At 51.2% G+C, this 13,357-nt stretch overlaps 1 long non-coding RNA gene across 1 annotated transcript; it reads left to right on the top strand.

The window, feature by feature from the left end:
• The first annotated feature begins 1,333 nt into the window (after positions 1-1,333).
• On the top strand, positions 1,334-10,457 carry LOC116975111. The gene is made up of 3 exons (XR_004412535.1): positions 1,334-1,441; positions 1,719-1,721; positions 10,415-10,457. It is a non-coding gene; the product is annotated as an uncharacterized LOC116975111 (long non-coding RNA).
• Positions 10,458-13,357: the final 2,900 nt, after the last annotated feature.

The following is a 13,357-nucleotide window of genomic DNA, read 5'->3' on the forward strand; positions in this document are numbered from 1 at the left end:
GCGAATGGTATGTTAGCTTTCATAGCAAAAGGATTTGAGTATAGGAGCAGGGAGGTTCTACTGCAGTTGTACAGGGTCTTGGTGAGACCACACCTGGAGTATTGCGTACAGTTTTGGTCTCCAAATCTGAGGAAGGACATTATTGCCATAGAGGGAGTGCAGAGAAGGTTCACCAGACTGATTCCTGGGATGTCAGGACTGTCTTATGAAGAAAGACTGGATAGACTTGGTTTATACTCTCTAGAATTTAGGAGATTGAGAGGGGATCTTATAGAAACGTACAAAATTCTTAAGGGGTTGGACAGGCTAGATGCAGGAAGATTGCTCCCGATGTTGGGGAAGTCCAGGACAAGGGGTCACAGCTTAAGGATAAGGGGGAAATCCTTTAAAACCGAGATGAGAAGAACTTTTTTCACACAGAGAGTGGTGAATCTCTGGAACTCCCTGCCACAGAGGGTAGTCGAGGCCAGTTCATTGGCTATATTTAAGAGGGAGTTAGATGTGGCCCTTGTGGCTAAGGGGATCAGAGGGTATGGAGAGAATGCAGGTACGGGATACTGAGTTGGATGATCAGCCATGATCATATTGAATGGCGGTGCAGGCTCGAAGGGCCGAATGGCCTACTCCTGCACCTAATTTCTATGTTTCTATGTTTCTATTAAGAAAGGGTACAGAACAGGGGCAAAAAGAAATTATTTGGGAGCTTCCACATCTCAGGATCTGCCAGAGTATTTTCCAGCTAGTTTAGAGTTATGTGTTAATTGTAGTTACAAATTAAATCCCCAGGTGCAAAAGCAGCAATAACGAAGCAAGGCTGTTAAAATGTTGTTTGTTAAAGGATAAATGCTGAATCAGAATGCTGAGATCCAACCTGTGTTTTGTACTGCAGAGAAAACAGGACCATGGTAAACAGCAATATGGCTATTTGGCATTAATCATACCATTTAAATGGTGGTGGCATACCTTGATCATTATTAGATATCTTACCTGCTGTTGGAAAATTAGGCATTAGCAAATTAATTGTTTTGTCTTTTGGAGCTGTGTAGTCACATGTCCACAAGGCTATAAAGTGAACATTTGAATGTTGGTCCAAGGGCTCATGCTGTATATTGATTTTACATGACTGGAAGGGGACTTCTGGCCCACGCTTCACCACCCCCATACAAAACCTGCCTCCCCAAATTCCACACATGGTCCTGTGACCACATGAATGCAACCATATTATCATAATAAATTCAAACATGAAGCTCAGCTTCTCCAAATTGTGCACCTTGCAATTTGCCTTCCGAGTCTTTGAGTGCAGGTCGGACAAAGCACATACTTCCAAGCTCATCAGAAGAAGGAAGGTTGGGAGTGAGTGTGGGGATTGGCTGAACAATTAGATTGGAAGATTGGTAAATTGGACAATTAGGCAATTTAGCATCTGATATAAGCAAGACTTGTTCAAGAGGTGCAGTCCTGTCGAGGGAAGTGCCCTGTGAGAAAAGTGCGAGTCTTTGGCTGCGAGTCTTCGGCGAAGAGGCTGAGGGAGGACGCCACACCAGATGCTGGAGATGGAGAGATGAAAGAAGGAAATGTCAAGCAAACTGATTCAGTGTGATGCCTGCAGTATGTGGGAGGTCAAGGACACTGCTGATGCCTCTACAAGTGGTTGCTACAAATGTGAGAAGTGCATCCAGGTACAGCTCCTGAAGGACCGTGTTGGGGAACTGGAGAAGCAAGTGGATGACCTCAGGTTCGTCCGAGAAACTGAGTCGTTCCCCGACAAGTCCTATAGTAAGATTGTTACACCTAAGGTACTGGGAGAGAGAAGGTGGGTGACGGTGAGAAAGGGAAGGAAACATGGAATGCAAAGGTCCCCGGGTGTTGTACCTCTTGTGAACAGGTTCACCCACTTAGAAGCTGTCGGGACAGAAGACGTTAACACACTGAGCGGCGGACTGGCTTGCGAAGCAAAAAGTGCTGTTGAGCCAAAACCAAAGAGGCCGATGTCAGGCAACGCCGTGGTAGTTGGAGACTCCATTGTGAGAGGTACGGACAGGGGTTTCTGCGGCAACAGACGGGATTCGAGGATGGTGTGCTGCCTCCCTGGTGCCAGGTCCAGGATGTCACAGGCAAGTGCAGAAAATCCTCAAGGGCAAAGGTGAACAGCCGGAAGTGGTAGTGCATGTCGGCACAAACGATGTCGGAAAGAAGGGGATGAATATTCTGCAGCATGACTTTAGAGAGCTCGGAAAAATGCTGAAAAGCAGGACCTCCAGGGTTGTTATCTCCGGTTTGTTTCCAGTTCCTCGTGCTGGCGAGAGCAGGATCAGGGAGATACGGGACCTGAATGTGTGGCTGAAGAACTGGTGCACGGGGCAGGGATTTATATTCTTAGAACACTGGGATCTGTTTTGGAGTAAGGGGGAACTGTACAAAAGGGACGGATTGCACCTTAACAGGTGGGGGACCGGCATTCTGGCAGGCAGGTTTGCCACTGCTACACGGGTGGTTTAAAACTAAATAAGGGGGGGGGGGGTCAAATGGGATAGTCGAGGACCAAGTTAAAGGGAAAGAGAGTAAAGGGATAGTTAATGACCCCAGAATTAACGGGAAAGAAAGCTCACAAAGGGATAGGAGAGTATGACCAAGTGTAATAGGGATCGATGTGGAAGGTGAGATGCGTAAGGAATTAAAAGTACTGTATATGAATGCGCGAAGTATAAGAAGTAAAGTAGATGAGCTTGAGGCTCAGTTAGAGGTTGGTAGATATGACATTGTGGGGATTACTGAGACGTGGCTGCAGGATGATCGGGCCTGGGAACTTAATATTCAGGGTTATACATCCTATAGAAAGGACAGGCAGGTGGGCAGAGGAGGGGGGTAGCTCTGCTGGTGAGGGATGGAATTCAGTCCCTTGTGAGGGAAGACATAGGGACTGACGAGGTAGAGTCACTGTGGATTGAGTTGAGGAATTGTAAAGGCAAGAAGACACTAATTGGTATTATCTACAGACCTCCAAATAGTAGCCCGGATGTAGGGTGTAAGTTGCAGCAGGAGTTAAAACTGGCATGTAACAAAGGTAATGCCACTGTGGTGATGGGGGTTTTCAATATCCAGGTAGACTGGGAAAATCAGGTTGGTTCAGGACCCCAAGAAAGAGAGTTTGTAGAGTGTCTCCGAGATGGATTCTTAGAGCAGCTTGTAATGGAGCCGACCAGAGAAAAGGCAATTTTTTGGATTTAGTGTTGTCCAATGAACTAGATATGATACGAGAACTCGAGGTAAAGGAACCGCTTGGAGGTAGTGATCATAATATGATTAGTTTTAATCTGCAATTTGAGAAGAAGGTTAAATCGGAAGTGGCAGCGATGCAGTTGAACAAAGGGGACTATGAAGGCATAAGAGAGGAGCTGGCCAAGGTAGACTGGAAAGGGATCCTAGCAGGAATGACGGTGGAACAGCAATGGCAGGAATTTCTGGGCATAATCCGGAAGACGCAGGATCATTTCAATCCAAGAAGGAAGAAAGATTCTAAGGGGAGGAGGAGGCAACCGTGGCCGACAAGAGAAGTTAGGGATAGAATAAAACTAAAAGAAAAGATGTATAACACAGCAAAGAGTAGCCGGAAGCCAGAGGATTGGGAAACTTTCATCGGGCAACAGAAGGAAGCAAAATAGGCAATACGGGCTGAAAAGATGAAGTACGCGGGGAAGCTGGCCAGGAATATAAAGGACAGTAAAAGCTTCTTTAGATATTGTAGGGGTTTTGCGTTTCCCTTTACTCCACAAAAGGATTCCCCTGGCAGATGATCAGAACATGGGACACGATGCGGACCCATGCTGGTACTATGATCCAGGACTCCAGGTCCCACCAACTTGGAGACTTGATCTCTTCGATATCCCTGGCGATATCCAGAGTCTTTTGTTCCAGGGAGAAGAAGTGTTTGTGCGACAACTCGACCGCCACCAGCAACTCTTTTAATTTTTGATTCACTGGGGGAATATCATACCCAAAATGGGCAACATAGTTAAATAAGTCAGTTACATTTTCTCGTACCGAGAGGTGAACCGAAGAAGGTTCCGGGATGGGTAATATTCTCTGCTGTGCCACATGGACTTCTGCCCTGGGTTTAAAGCAGAAGCTGCTGTGCGGTATCGGGCACCACAGCTGTGATCCGTGCTGATACTGCTGGGCACTTGTGGTGACACAGTACGTCCCACTGCCTATATACGCCACCTGTGGAGGGACATGGTCTGCCGCCATCGCCTCCATGGTGCAGTTTATAGGCTGTGCCCCAACAGTCCTGAACCCACACTGAGGCCTAGCCTCAGCGCCCATGTGTTGGGGACACAGGATTACCTGTGCTCCCCGGCTCCGACAACCCAAAAGGTCAATGCCTGTCACAGCTTGCTCCCTCACTATGACATAGGGTGGGACCTTCCCGTAGCGAATATGCACCCCCCCACGAACAACTCCCACGTTCTCCACTCGGTACAGAGGAGCTGGTCGTGCCGAGGTTCCCATCACCGGGATTCGTACGACCACTCCCATTATGGTGTGATTGGAGTGTGGTGAGATTGCCTGCCCACTGCGGTCCCAATCTATCCCGTTCCCGGGGTTCTGCCACCACTTGACGAAAGTGATTGATGCCCCTACCGGACACCTTGGCAGACCCCCATAGACATAAATAAAGCCCCTGGTCATAGGCCCACCATTTGTCCCAACATACAGTGATCCCTCCTGGTGACCCCGTGATGGTCCGGTAGGTATCATTGTCCAGTCTTTCCCAGTCCGAGGATCGATCCCTCATGTTCAAGCTCAGCTTCCTGAGCCACCACCATCTCCCCAAAGGAACGTCCCCCTTACAGGTTAAACACACCCGCCTGCCCTCAGTCACCCTAACCCGGTCGGTAGCCATCTGTATCTCGGCACAGGGTATGGATGCTTCCCCGTAGGTGAAGCTCCTGTGGCTGGAGAACCTGGTCGAGTTCGACCCCAGCCACCCAGGCCATCTCCCCTCATGGGAGTATCCGGCCTGGCTATCCGCTACCAGGTTTCCTTGCCCAGTAGACACGAGGGGTGCTCTATCCCCTGAGCACCCATATACGATGGACTCCTCCGTGTCCCCGCGACGCGCCACGCACATTCGGAGGCACATCATTGCCATCATCCATACGGCGGGGTTATCCATCTGGAAAACAAAGCAAAACACCTCCTTGCCTCCACAAAGCTATCCGCCTAAAATGGCATTTGGGGTTTTGTTTTTGCCTGTTGTGGTCTACCTTTCCACAGCACATCCCTTCGATCCCGTACTGTCTGTCCCTGTACTCCCCTGTAGCTATACAAAACCTTATCTAATTACGCTAACTACATCTACTTACATACAAACCAAAGCTATATACAACGCCACCCGTCTCCGGGTGGCCAACTCATAACTGGTCCCCGTCACGCTGGGGCCACCCCTCTGGTGGGCCCACCCGTGCAGGCCAGAACTCCTCCTGTCGAGGGGCCTGACTGCCCCTCACCTCCCTTTGTACTACGGGGTTTTGAGTTACCCCTACGTTCCCTGTGGAGACTGGGCTCCCTCCAGCCGCACTCCGTAGTGCCCTGTTTTGGCCACTCTCCTTCCCGGCCCTCCTGTGGCCGACCCTAGCCTTAGGTTTAATTAGGGATGGGGACCACCTTACTGGGGGTTTAGGGACCCTGTCACTCCTACGTCTGACCGGGGGTTCCCACACCAGAGGTGATACCTCCATCTCCTCTGCTTCTGCTAGTTCTGCCTCTCTTAGGCAGTCTATGGTACCTGCCTGCGGAGGGCTGGAGTCAGCTTCCTTCTCCGCTGCTTCCAGTCCTTGCCCTGGAACACAGCCGGCTACTTCAGGCTGACTACCTGTGGACTCGCCTGGCTCCCCTACGGTTTCCACATCAACCCGGGTCTGTTCTTGATCTTTACCCCCATACGGTCCCTCTATCTTCTCCTGCCTGCAAATGGCTGCTGAGGCAGCCTTTAAAATGGGGTCTTGTGCCTGGACCATGGTTAGGTCCGGGGCCAAAACCACTCCCGCACTCTCCTTTTCTCGAGACTGCTCCCTGGCTGCAGCTACCTGTCCTTCCTCATGGGGATCCCATGCTTTCCCATTCCTGGCTCCTTCCCTGGCCAAGCAATCCACCCTCTGATTTCCCTCGCCTCGTGGACTATAGGGCGCCCTACTAGATAGAGGGGATGTACGGGGGTTGTCCGTGTGGACAATGCTACTGGAAGCACCAATGTCCAGCAGATAACTCCCGACCACATCCTGGACCTCCATCTTGACCCAGGGTTTCCCACATGGGCCACACTCTAACGGGCATAGGAATGTGGGCTGTTTCACTGGCAGTCATAAAGGTGCCGGGGGTGCGGATACGGGCGCGCCCTGGCCTGTTGCCATGGCTACCTGTCCGGATCCTCCCGCCTTTGACTGCAAATAGGTAATTAGATCTCTTACATCTATTGTTACCTCCGGGGCTGGGTTGGCCATTACCGGGGTCCTATCCCCCACTGCTCTACTTGGGTTTCTGCACTCCCTCTTGTAGTGCCCGGGCTTCCCACACCCGTAGCACACCAGCCTCATCTGGGAAGAGGTCTGGCTGCCTTCCTGTTTCCACTGCCTCCTTTTGGGGGGTGCAGGTACTATTTCGTGCACCTTGCCCTTAAAGGGCTTCTCCTCACTTCTCTCTCTATTGCGGTATGCAAGGGTGAGCTTCCTGATCACCTCCGCCTCGTTAAGGTTTGGGTCAGCTGGGTCGAACCAGTGCTCGGCCTTTGCCCTAACTCGCGGGAGGCAATTCGCCACCAGAGACTTCAGCCAGTGAGCTGTTCTCCCATCTAAATTCTGCCTATCTAAAGGCATCCCACACGCTCCCTCATATACTGCCCACAGCCTGTCTGCGAACATGTCCGGAGACTCAGCTACCTGCTGCTCCGTCTCCCCCACCCTGGTGAAAGGACTACCCTGATTCAACCCCATGGCCTCCAGAACCGCTGTCTGTGCCGCTACCCATGTTTCAGGTCTTCCTCCTTCCCTGGAGGTCACTGCCTTGCATAGGTATGAATCTAGGGTCATCAGTAGCAGCTTTACCCGTTCTACCTCATCGCAATCGTTTATGTCGGCCGCCTGCTGCACCTCCATAAAATGCAATGACGGGTCTCCTGCCCTGGTTAACTTGGGAACCTGAGCCACCATCCCCCTCAGCACATGTGCCCCATGGGGAATGATGATATCACTCTCTATGGGCCCCCTATCTGCCTGCCCTACCGGGGGACCATATTTCCTTTGCCGTACCGGGCACATCTGCCCTCTTTGGGGCTGTTGCCCCTTTACCCCCGGCTCTCCCACCATGATCGGTAACCCCACCACCTCGTGGTGTGCTACACATGGCGCGGAAGCCGCTAACTGAGGGTGCTCTCCCGCCCCTCCTTGGGCCTGTCCCTCCCCGGACAACCCGAACCCCACCTGCCGACCCGGACCTATCCCCGGCGCCTCAGGAGGCGGTCTATTCCCCTTTGCCCCTGGGGAATCATCTGCTGAGGGAAGCCCTCTGCCCCCGGGGGACCCCCCTGGTCCTACCAGGTGAACCCGTCCCCTAGTCTTGGACAGAGTATCCTCCAGCTGCGCTATCCTCGCCTGGCAAGGCCCGTGATCACTATCGCCTAGCTCGCTACGGGCCACCCTGTATGCTGCTTGTATATCCTGGAACTTTCCCTCCAGCTCCCTGCACTTCTGTGTACTCTGAGCCAGGAGTTCCTGGGCGTTCCGTTCCCTCTCCTTTGCCTCTACCACCAGGCATTGGAGGAATTCCTGGGCATTTCTGTGGGACTCCCTCGCCTGCAAGATACACTGCCTGGCTTTACTGCATTCCTCAGATAGCCCTTCCCCTTCTCTAGCGCTTTCTTCAGCGCTGGCCCTAGCTTCTCTCAGTTGCTCTTCCAGTCTGTCTACCTGTCTCTGCATATTTGCTACCTGCTGTGATAGGCAAGCTAGCCAAACTGCCTTTTCCTGCCCTTTATTATACAGTTTGCTTTCCGTCCATTGAGCTGCAGCTACTGCTGGCTGCTCTGCTCTCAACAGTGCTATCACCCATTGTTTGGTGAGATTGATCTTTTTAAACAGATAAGAGGAGATTCTCTCCTCCATCTTGCTACGTTCTCTCACCCCCTCTGACAAATCACATATCCCAAACCACCGAGGTCCTGCCGCGGTCGCCATTCTGTAGGGGTTTTGCGTTTCCCTTTACTCCACAAAAGGATTCCCCTAGGTTCTAGACCTCGGAATTATGGTGGGATATGATACAAAGGTTGAATTGACCAGAGTGTGCTGATGAGAGAAAACAGAAACCAAGATGGACTCAAAGCAAGTCTAAAATTTACAGGCTTTATTAAACAATGAGAAATCGAATCTCACCAACACTACACAATGCGTGGCTAAACTTATGCTTTAAACTAAGACTATGAACGGAAAACTATCGGGCACGTCGTGAAACTTACTTTAACACAAGTTACTCCCCCTCGACCTCTATCCTATTTCGGGAATTTTCACCCGGTCACCAGGATACTCACAGCTAAGTCGATGCAGGCCCACGAGCTGTCCAGCAGAGCAGGAAGAGCAGGAAGAGAGAGAGAGTTCTGGCTTGACTTCGACTTTTATACCTGAGCTTCCTTTGAAACCCCCAGGTGGTCCTCTGGATAAAAGGGGTTCTTTTGATGTTTCCCAGTTTCGATCTGGCATGAACAATAGGCTTCCGATGATAAGGGGTTTGCTGATGTCATGATCCCTCAGCCTGATCGTTATCATCCCCGATGGTGATTGTGCTTGTGCTGGCCTGTTTACCACCGTCTGCTGAGGCTTGGTTCCTTCCTTTGTGTATCCAAGAGAATCTCGTTATCTCCGTCTCAGCCTTTCCTGTTCACACCGTTGTGTGATGTCCAAGTCCACAGGCCAGACGGGTTTGATTCTTTCTGTGGATTGGGGGGGGTTTTCCATTGCAGCCAGCAAATTTGTCTTTTAAAATATCCATGTCCTTGTCCAAGTCCGGATTGGCCCCAATAACTTACAATATGTTAAGGGAAAAAAAAGTAGCAAAGTCAAATGTGGGTCCCTTGAAGGCAGACATGGGTGAAATTATTATGGGTAACAAGGAAATGGCAGAAGAGTTGAACAAGTACTTTGTGTCTGTCTTCACTAAGGAAGACACAATCTCCCAGATGTACTGGAGGACAGAGGATCTAAGGGGGTAGAAGAACTGAAATAAATTTTCATTAGGCGAGAAATAGTATTGGGTAGGCGAATGGGATTGAAGGATGATAAATCCCCTGGGCCGGTTGGTCTGCATCCGGAGGTGGCTCTAGAAATAGTGGACACATTGGTGATCATTTTCCAATGTTCAATAGATTCAGGATCAGTTCCTGTGGATTGGAGGATAGCTAATGTTATCCCACCTTTCAAGAAAGGAGCGAGAGAGAAAACGGGGAATTACAGACCAGTTAGCCTGACTTCGGTGGTGGGAAAGATGCTGGAGAGGTAATTATTAAAGAGGTAATAATGGGGCATTTGGATAGCAGTAAAGGGATTAGTCCAAGTCAACATGGATTTATGAAAGGGAAATCATGCTTGACTAATCTTCTGGAATTTTTTGAGGATGTGACAAGTAAAATGGATGAAGGGGAGCCAGTGGATGTAGTGTATCTAGACTTTCAGAAAGCCTTTAATAAGGTTCCACACGGGAGACTGGTGACTAAAATTAGAGCACATGGTATTGGGGGTAGGGTGTTGTCATGAATAGAAAATTGGTTGGCAGACCGGAAGCAAAGAGTAGGAGTGAACGTGTCCTTTTCAGAATGGCAGGCAGTGGCGAGTAGAGTGCCGCAAGGCTCGGTGTTTGGGCCGCAACTGTTTACCATATATATTAATGATTTGGAAGAGGGAATTAGGAGCAACACGAGCAAGTTTGCGGATGACACAAAGCTGGGTGGCAGTGTGAACTATGAAGAGGATGTTAGGAGGTTGTAGGGTGATCTGGATAGGTTGAGTGAGTGGGCAGATGCGTTGCAGATGCAGTATAATATAGATAAATGTGAGATTATCCACTTTGGCGGCAAAAACAAGGGGGCAGATTATTATCTCAATGGGGTCAGGTTAGGGAAGAGAGAGGTACAGCGAGACCTGGGTGTCCTTGTACACCAGTCACTGAAAGTTGGCGTGCAGGTACAGCAGGCAGTGAAGAAAGCTAATGGAATGTTGGCCTTCATAACAAGAGGATTTCAGTATAGGAGTAAAGAGGTTCTTCTGCAGTTGTATAGGGCTCTGGTGAGACCACATCTGCAGTATTGTGTACAGTTGTGGTCTCCTAATTTGAGGAAGGACATCCTTGTGATTGAGGCAGTGCAGCGTAGGTTCACGAGATTGATCCCTGGGATGGCGGGACTGTCATATGAGGAAAGATTGAAAAGAATAGGCTTGTATTCACGGGAGTTTAGAAGGATGAGGGGGTTCTTATAGAAACATATTAAATTATAAAAGGACTGGACAAGCTAGATGCAGAAAAAATGTTCCCAATGTTGGGCGAGTCCAGAACCAGGGGCCACAGTCTTAGAATAAATGGGAGGCCATTTAAGACTGAGGTGAGAAAAAAAAATGTCACCCAGAGAGTTGTAAATTTGTGGAATTCCCTGCCACAGAGGGCAGTGGAGGCCAAGTCACTGGATGGACTTAAGAGAGAGTTAGATAGAGCTCTAGGGGTTAGTGGAATCAAGGGATATGGGGAGAAGGCAGGCACTGGTTATTGATTGGGGATGATCAGTCATGATCACAATGAATGGCGGTGCTGGCTCGAAGGGCCGAATGGCATCCTCCTGCACCTGCATCGAGGGGAAGGAGAATCGGGTGGCTGACGCGTTGTCCCTACCTGCCGTCGATGCCGTTTTCGAGGTGGCACCCGGCATTGACCATTCTGCTCTGGCGGAGGCTCAGCTCACAGACGGTGAGATGCCCGCCTACTGGACTGCCATTTCCGGCCTTCGCCTTGAGGATGTCCCTTGCGGCCCTGGAGGAGCAACAATACTTTGCGATGTGTCGTCCGGTCAGCCGCACCCCATCGTCCCTGCCGCCTGGCGCTGGAGGGTTTTCGACATGATCCGCGGGCTGGTTCACACATCACACACGAACTAGTGGCCGCTCGGTTCATGTGGCATGGTCTGCACAAGCAGGTTGGCCACTAGGCCCGCACCTGCATTCCGTGCCAGACGGCAAAAATCCAGCGCCATGTCCGGGCGTCCCTCCAGGAGTTCGGTCTACCACGCAGGCGGTTCGACCACCTGCACGTGGACATTGTGGGACCTCTCCCGCCGTCCCGGGGCATCACCCACCTCACGATGGTGGACCGCTTTATGCGGTGACCAGAGGCCATACTGCTGACCGATACTTCGAGGGCTATGTGCGCTCGTGCATTGTCTGCGCACTGGATTGCTCGCTTTGGGGTGCCGGTGGACATCTCCTCGGACCGGGGGCCACAGTTCCTCTGAGCTGTGGTCGGCCATGGATCACCTGTTGGGTGTGCGGCTGCACCACACCACGGACTATCACCCGCAGGCAAACGGCCTGATGGAGAGGTTCCACTGACAGCTCAAGGCAGCGCTGAAGGAGCGACTCTCCGGCCCGGACTGGATAGACAAACTGCTGTGGGTCTTGCTGGGCATCCGAACTGCGCCTAAGGAGGAATTAGCCTCATCTTCAGCGGAGCTAGTTTACCAGTCGCCGCTCACTGTGCCCGGGGTGTTCGTACCGTCGCCGCTGGGGCAGCAGGGACCACCCTCATCCACTCTACAGTGCCTTCCGTGCCGACGTCCCGCCGTGGGACATTCCGCCCGCACGTGCCATTGGTCCTCCGAGACTGCCCCTACGTTTTCTTGCGCCATGATGCCCATCGAACGCCGCTCCAGAGGCCGTATGAGGGCCCGTTCCGAGCGCTGGAGCACGGACACCTTTGGACATGGGGGCCGGCCGGAGGCCGTGTCGGTGAACCGGATAAAGCCGGCACATTTGGACATTGACCAGCCTCGACCGCGAGGTCGCCCCACTTCACGGCTCCCTCCACCTGTCCCTCCACCTGTGCATCCGCCGGCCCCTCTGTCGGCCGACATCCGTACGCGGTCCGGTCGGGTTGTACGCCCGCCGGTGGGTTTCGTGCTTCCCGTTCTGGGGGGGGGGGGGGGTCCTGTGACGGCTCCCAAGGGTCGGGCCATTCCACTACCGAACCCCTCGGCACGGGAATGGACTAGTCCGGGGGCGGCCCTTAGCTACAGGGGTAAAGGGCAGGGTTTAGGCGCGATCTCTCTCTTGCAGATCCGACTGGACAAGATAACAACAACTAATAAAAGTCCTTCCGAAATACCTAGCTCCTCGCCTTCATTTTGGGCTTATCGTCGCGCCACAAACATCTGATTTTAAATAATCCGCATGTTGACATGTACTGTGGCTACAATCGTCTTACCTATGACAGAGAAGTGGAACTCTTGTTTGGAATGTTTCTTTAGATTTTATGCTTTTGCAGTTTTAGACACCTTGTCACCAGTGTAAAGCACATGTGATGTATTCCCATTAAAACATCAGAGCATAGAAAATAGGTGCAGGAGTAGGCCATTCGGCCCCTCGAGCCTAAATTGACTGCTTCACAATAGAAATATAAGATGCATCATTAATTGTTGTCTGCTACTAACTCACAGACCAGCCTGCACATGCACAGGATAGGACAAGTTTGGAGGGAAATGGGCCAAATGCAGGCAGGTGGGACCAGTGTAGATGGAAATGTTGGCTGGTGTAGGAAAGTTATGCCATTGGGTCTGATTCCACGCTGCAAGACACTATGATTATGAAAGAAGTGCAAGTGAAATGCTGCTTATGTTGGAAGCACAGTTTGGGCTGTTTCCTGGATGATGGGAAGGAAAGAGGTAAAAAGACAACTGTGGCATTTTTGCCCAGAAGGAAAGTGGCCTAATGCAGGAAATGGAATTAGTATCGAGGGGCCAAAAGGTTGGCATGGAAATGGTGGCTCATGTCTATGCTGCACATCTCTGCAACACTCAGTTTGACAACATTGGGCAGCAACTCAGATACTGACACCACTGACACACAAATTGGAGGTGACTTCAGCACATGTTGAGTGGCCACGACAAGGGCAAGGTGTCAGTGAGGACTGACAGAATGAGGACTTCGGACATCTATACAAGCCAGATATACACTGTGCATTAGCAGGCCACTGATCCTGCAATGTCAAGGAAGGCAAGGAATCCAATCCTGCCTCTCTGGTGTGGAAATGGGTGACGTTAGACTGGATGACC

This window comes from Amblyraja radiata, chromosome 7 (assembly GCF_010909765.2).
Source record: "Amblyraja radiata isolate CabotCenter1 chromosome 7, sAmbRad1.1.pri, whole genome shotgun sequence".
In the NCBI taxonomy this organism is placed as follows: domain Eukaryota; kingdom Metazoa; phylum Chordata; class Chondrichthyes; order Rajiformes; family Rajidae; genus Amblyraja; species Amblyraja radiata.